A 7,293-nucleotide genomic window follows, 5' to 3' on the forward strand; every position below is an offset into this window, starting at 1 on the left:
CCCGTGAGGCTTAAAGACTCCCCTTTTAAAGTATAGTTGGCATACAACATTATATTAGTTTCAGGTGTACAACATAGCGATTTGATATTTATATACCTTACAATGTGACATCTCACTAAGTCTAGTAATCATCTGTCATCATGCAAACTTATCACAATATTATTGATCTCCCTTCACCTTTTCCACCCATCTCTCCAGCCCCTCCTTTGAGCTCTGTTTCTGAGGCTGTTTTTGTTTTCTTTTTCTGTTTTAGATTTCACATTTGCCACAACATAGATGGACCTAGAGAGTATTACGCTTAGACACTGCTTGATTTTCAGTGCTGGGGTGCTGTCTTTGAGTCCATTGCCTTTACGTCATTCAAAAAGGTGCCAACCGAAAGCTTTCAGAGATGCCTGTCTTGGCTTCCTGCTCTGGATGACTGTGTTAAGATCTTATATCTCACAAGCAAGAGCCAGTGAATTGCTATTTTCCTGGAGCCATAACTCTGAAGCCATCCTCGAGTAAAAGGAGGCAGTGATTTGTTATCGATGTCTGCCGGAGGCAAAATGTGACCAATAGTCTGGATATAGAACATCCATCACTTTTCTTCTAGAGCAAAAATTCTTTACATTCTTAGCCTCTGCGCAGGAAGTCTCCTTTAGGCTACTTACTTTGCCCACACCTTGCTTCAACAAACGAAATACTGATAATGTTACAAAGTATTGAGTCCCTATGTGAGGATCACCGCGACAGGTATTTTTCACGTATTGTCTGTGTTCTTTCTCGAGGAATGCATCCTAATTGCTACTCTGGAGGAGACTGCTGAGACTCAAGGAGAGTGAGCAATGCCTCAAAGTCACCGTGACCAGGTACTGGATTTGAACCCAAGGCAGCCTGACTCAACAGCTGATGCTCTATGCCCCCATCTACTATCTCCAGGCCTCTCATTCTTAGGCTATGTATGGTTTCTTCCATGTAATAAAATAAACATATTGTTAATTCATGCAGAAAAAAAGTCCATGAGATACGGGAGTCATTCAGTAAATTAATATTGAGTGGATGAGTGGACTGAGCCTGTATCAGCTCCTCTCTGCCCACAGGCTCAGCCACAAGTTCCCAGGGAGTGCATGACCTTGGGGATGATTCCAGGCTCTGCCCTCCAAACCGCCTTGCCCATGCCCTGACCTTATAGGACCCTGTAGAATTGAGGCTTCAGGTGGTTTCATATCTCCTGCCAATGTTTCCCCACAAGGCAGACTTTGGTTTCCCTTTGTCTGATGCCCATGGTGCGATGCAGCCAAACCAGCTCCTTTGGGATCCAGTCCAAACCAAAGAGTATTAACAGCATGCATGAAAGAGCATTGAAACAGTTTGAAGAATGGACTGTTTTAAATCATAAATACTGTAAAAACAGCTTGTAGGCATCTTTTAAGAACCACAGATGGCTGGAAAAATGCATTTTGGACACATAAGAAGGTGAAGATATCTGTGAACACAAGGCGAACTTTGGTTTTAATTTTGTTCATTTAGGACCCATAACTATTTTTTTCTATAAAATAAGGAAAATGAAAATGAGGCATCTCTAGCAGTGCACTATAGCATCTGTAGCATGACCTAACATTTCAAAAATGATCTTTAAATTCAAGGACTTGGGGGAAATGGAGACCATGACCGTTTTGTTAAACAAATTCCAGCCTGGTTAGAAACCACATGAACACAGCAAATGAAGAAGTCGGTTAATGACTGACTGATGATGCTGAAATCTCCTCCACTCATCCTGAAGTCACGCAGCTCCTTCTCACGGGCTCCTCTCACAGTCTTCTGTTTCTCATGGCAGGATAAAAGAGGCTTTCTCTCCATGAAAACTGTTTTGCCTGACTAATGCCTGACTCCCAGACCGTGAGTAAGGTGCAGACATGACTTTCACTTAGCGGGGCGGGAGGTGCTATCCCTGTGGACAGTCCGACAGACCAGGACATTCCTAGACACACGTGCTCTGCTTGCCTCCAGGACCCTGCACTCTGCCTCCGTCCTGCTGCAGTGCTGGCTTCTTCTGTGTCCTTGGCTGCCTCTCCCCAACCTCTTAACACTTAGTTCTCAGTCTTCTCCTCCTCTTTATCTTACTCCCTTGGTTATTCCATTGAGTCCCGTGGCCTTCCAGAGCACCTGTACACTGAGAACTCTCACACTTGTACCACAGCCCAGACCTTTTCTCTAAATATCAGCCCATATTTCTGAGTCCCAATTTCACCTCTCTACCTTGACACCTAATGGCTTCCTCTAACTTAATTGGTCTAGAGAGAATGCCTGGTCTTCCCCCAGATGATTGCACAGGAAGTCTTCCCATCGCAGGAACAGCATCTCCATCCTTCCAGGTGCTCCAACTGAAGACCACACAGGTGTCCTTGATGCTTCTTCTTCTCTGATACCCGACCTGCCATCTATCAGAACATCTGTTAGCTTCAAAATATGTCCAGAATCAAACTCTTTCTCAAATCTCTGTTCATTTCCCTCCCCATTTCACTCTAAGGAAACAACCATTTCACGGTTGTCTAGAAAGCTCTATCAGACTTTTTTCTCTCTGACCTCACCTCCTACTCCTCTCTAGCCACACTGGCCTCCTGGCTGTACCCCAAGAACACTGGGCACCTCCCACCTAAGGAGCATGGCACTGGGTATTCCCATCTCTTTCAGGACTTTCTTCAAATGTCACCTGCGCAATGAGGCCCCCCTGGCTGAGTAGTCCCTGTGTCCTAAGAGCACTAAATCAGACAATGTCTCCAAAATGCACAGGTCAGGGCCTGGCACCTAATAATACACATCCAATACTTTGACTTTGAAACCACATGGAAAGAATGGCTGACATGTGCACACCTGCATAGGCCTACAGCCCTAAGGGAAGGCGAGATGCCCGCTTCATGGGATACGAGCTAAGCCTCCAGAGACCCATCTTCCTATCTCCATGTCTGTTCATATTTGTTCATATAGACACCTTCGCCAAAGGTATCACCTTCTTGTCTCCTCCTGCCCATTACCCTGTAGACAATCTAGATAAGTTCCCGCTTTTATAACCAGAACGTCTCCATTTCAAACAAGTCTTATCCTTTTAGAAAACTTGACAACAAAAACTGGGCATTTTCCACTAATTTCCTCACCCCCAGTTCCTCCCTTGGGTCCTCTCCAAGTCTACGCAAGCGAGTGGACACTTGGAGTGTGATGAATCCAGCACTTAACCACAGATGGCATTCATTCTCATGCTTGCCCAATATGGACCAAAGTTTTGACTTAGTTGATTTAAATCCAGAAAATATCCAGCAGTTTACAATTTATTATCTCTGACCACTCGGAGAGTGGTCTGTGTGATTACTTTTTCTTTTAAAAAAAAAAAGTCATATGATATTTTGAACTGGTTAACTTCTATGATGACTTACAGTTATTATTTAAGAGAAAAAAATGGAAAGTTTTCTTGCATTTGGATGAGAGGAGAGGGAACTGCCTGCATCACTGATGCTTTGGAGTGTCTGAACAAGAGTAATTGGAAGAAGGTTGGATGCAACAGCTTATCTCTTTGCCTTTCAAAATTAAAAATTGAAAGCTATTTATAGGACAACTTTAAGGACTTAGAATTCCAAACCAAGCAATAAAGTTTGTTCTCTTCACACGAACTTTGAAAAGCAAGCTTAAATGTTCTCAAGTTTAAAACCGAAAGAGGAAAATGATGAAAACAAAAGTATGGAATGACTGAGGAGATAATTCCAAGAATTCCAAAAATGTCCCCATATTTTTCCATTTCATCCTACAAATGAAAAAGGCATCAAAAAAAAAATAATGCTACTTGCACAGTGCTTGTCACCTCAGAAATCACTAAGTATCTTTACTCTTTAGTATCTTCATTTTGATTATAATAAATAAGGTAAAATCCGTATCTGGGGTTTTTGTAAAATATTTGTCATATGTATGAATGCATGTATATGTGTATACACATATATTTGGTTACTAATTTTTTAATCATCAACTTAAAAATGTTATTTGGGGCAAGAGTTATTGGAGAGGATGGTAGGGAAATAACAAGGACTCAGTCCATGTTGTCCCTTACCAAATGCCAACACTGAGAAATACACTCAGTAAATGTTTGTTGACTATATGAATAGATGACATCGTGCAGTTAACCAAAATACGTATTAAAGCAAGATGGTAGCACGTACAATATTAAAGGAAGGAAATTCAAGCAACCGGGAAGAAGCTTCTTCAACGATCCATGACATCCCGATACCAACATTTTGTGGTTGTTGACATTTTGACATTCGTACCAAACCGTAATCCCCCACAGCAAACGATCGAACTTTCAACTGCTTTTATTACCATGACAAGGTGCATAAGATGCCCCTCATGAGCCTTACCCGATTGCTAATCTGCACCCCATCCCTGACTCTCATCTCATTCTTCCTTAGGCCTCCCTTCATCCTTTACTCTTTCCTTCCAGGTGCCCTGGAAGGAAATCAAAATATCCCTGGTCTCCAAACGGTGTCATCCATTGTCCACACATGGGGCACCAATGGCCTGACCAATGGTGCTGCTAGTGGCTGCATAAGGAAAGGCAGAGTGAGAGGAAGTCAGAAGGAAGGATCCACAAGACTTGGCACCAAAGCGGATGCAGCAGACGGAACACAGAGAGTGGCGGCTAAAGATGACTCTAGTCAGTGTGTGATGAAAGAATGAAGACTTTGAGGAAGTAGGAAGCAGAACAGGGTGTAAGGACAGCGGAAGAGGATGTATTTAGACTAGGGCATGCCAAGGTCAGCAGCAACATCTGAGCCCTGAGTGGTTCCACAGTGTCACACATGAGAGACGGCGATGTGTGGCAACGATACGCACTGGGGTCACGTTCCAGCAGGGCTGTTGAGCAGAAGAAGGAGCTCTAGGAAAGAGATCCCTAAATGAGGGTTGTGTTGATGCTGCAGGGGTCTGGCTTCCACATATGCCAGGCCACACACTCCCTGCTTCTCACCACTAAGGGAACCAAACACTTGCTCTCACTGATTGTTGACATCCCTTCCAGTCTGAAGCTAGAAGAGGAGTCCAACTTTATAAGCCATGCGTGGTTGAGGGAGTTGTCAGAGCTTCATCACAGGGAATGCTCATTACTCTTCTATACCTCGCTTATTCGAATAAAAAATACTCCTTAGAATTCTTCCCCTGAGAGAAAGTTCTTTCCCCTGAGAAAAAACGGGGCTGCGATTTGGAAACCCGAGGCACGTTTGCCAGGGCTGCTGTAACAAAGTACCACGAGCCGGGTGACTTAGCAACAGAAATTTATTTTCTCGTAGTGCTGGAGGTGACGGTGAGAAGGAGCCTGATATCAAGGTCGATTCCTTCTGAGGGAGGTGAGGAAAGGACCTGCTCTAGGCCTCTCACCGTGGCTTTTAGATGTCTGTCATAATATTCACATGGCGTCCTCCCTGTCATTCCACATTATCTTTCCTCTGTGTCCAAATTTTTTCTTTCCATAAGGACACCAGCCATACCTAGTGTGACCTCACCTTAACTCGATTACCTCCCAAAAGACCTTGTCTTCAAACAAGGCCACATTTTGAGGTACTGGGGATTAGGACATCAACATATGATTTGGGGGGTCGGTGGGGCAGGCACAAATCAACCCATAACATCAAGTCAGAGAGGAAGTACACATTCCAGGAGACCTCCCTCTAAGTGTGCAGAGCTGGCACTCATCAGCTTAGCCTCAGACCTTTGGAAATCCCCTGCATCTGGTTTTCCTAATTCTCGTAATCTCATTCCACCAAAAAAGACATCTAAGTACATTCCGTGCATTTCTGGTGAGGAGCTCACTCTGCTGCACTCATATAACTTGCTCAGTTTTAACTAGAGTGGTTTAAGTGGTTTGGTTAAGCCAAGATCTGAGGCATTTCACCCATTCCTCTAAGCCTAAACAAATCTGATCTAGATGTTTAAGACACTGCACAATATTAGACCATCTGAAGCTCCAACGTTTCGGGGCAAATTAGGATGATGAAGAATGTGGTTTGTGACCTATTCCCTTCTAGTCATTACAGGGAAGCCCCATCTCATATTGCTCCAAACTGGTTGGAGGGTCACCACTAGATGAGACAAAGTATTTGCATCCAGGACAGGGAAACATGGGCTCAGATGCAGGTACTTTGGTAGAGCCCTGACAAGGTTCCAGGTACTGTGCTAAGCCTGAGGATTCACCAGTGGGCAGAATGGTCTTCTGGATGGGAGATGAAATTCTCACATTACCAGAAGCAGAAGGAATTTGCAAGTGGGAGGGCCTAGAAGCTCAGGGCCAGTGGGACTGAACCTGCTGCTTTTGGTCACAATTCTTGCTTACTGATTGTGCGAACATTTTGATGGGTGGATTCCCACACCAAACCAGTTGCTAAATATTTTTACATTACCTTAGTGCATGAACATACTGTTGGGAGAGAAACTGGGAAGGGGGTGGAGCGGTAAGCAGCTTAAGCCACGCTTTAGATGGTTACATGGTTTAGAGAATTAACTTGAAGAAAATGAGGCAGGATTCGTGCAGCAATTCTCAAACATCTCAGCATCAGGCCTCTTCCAGTGTTAAAAATTATTGAGGACCTTAAAGAGCTTCTGCTTATGTGGTTTTGTGGTTTATATATATTAATATTTACCATGTTAGAAATTAAAACCAAGAAATTTTTATAACGTGTTCATTCGAAATAATAACTAACCCTTTACATGTTAACATAACTATCATATCTTTCATGAAAACTAACTAGATTTCCTCCCCCAAAAATGTAGTAAGAAGATTGTCATCGTGTTATATTTTTGGAAATGGATTTAATGCCTGGCCTCAGCAAAGACAGACTCTCATAACTACTTCTGCATTCAGGCTGTTAGTTATGCTCTTTTAGCAGATGTATATGAGGAAAATCCGGCCTTACACAGATATATAGTCAGAAAAGGCAGGACTTTGTGGATCTCCTGGAAAGATGCCGTGGCTTCCCAGGGTCCTCTGACCACACCTTGAGAACCACTAAACTAATGGTTTTGTTATCTTGTGGCATCCTGTTTGGACCTCATCTCCTAGCTATCCTGTTACAAGGAGATTCAAACCTCAGGATTTTAATCCATAATATGAAGTTTTTTCATTAGTCTGTGTCATGTACATACCTATAAAGTCTGAAACCTCCACATTTGAGAAGTCGGTTTTGGGCTAAAAGTCGCTATCTTTTAGTTTGTTTGCAGTGAGAAAGTTAGTAAAAAAAAAAAAAAAAAAAAAAAAACCTAGAAACAATTATAATTACC

The 7,293-nt window shown here is 43.1% G+C and overlaps 1 long non-coding RNA gene across 1 annotated transcript; it reads left to right on the forward strand.

The window, feature by feature from the left end:
* The first annotated feature begins 202 nt into the window (after positions 1-202).
* LOC120602333 (uncharacterized) lies at positions 203-6,957 on the forward strand. Its single transcript, XR_005652706.1, has 2 exons — positions 203-1,890; positions 4,466-6,957. It is a non-coding gene; the product is annotated as an uncharacterized LOC120602333 (long non-coding RNA).
* Positions 6,958-7,293: the final 336 nt, after the last annotated feature.

The sequence above is a fragment of the Pteropus medius genome, unplaced genomic scaffold (assembly GCF_902729225.1).
Source record: "Pteropus medius unplaced genomic scaffold, Ma_sr-lr_union100, whole genome shotgun sequence".
NCBI classification, from domain to species: domain Eukaryota; kingdom Metazoa; phylum Chordata; class Mammalia; order Chiroptera; family Pteropodidae; genus Pteropus; species Pteropus medius.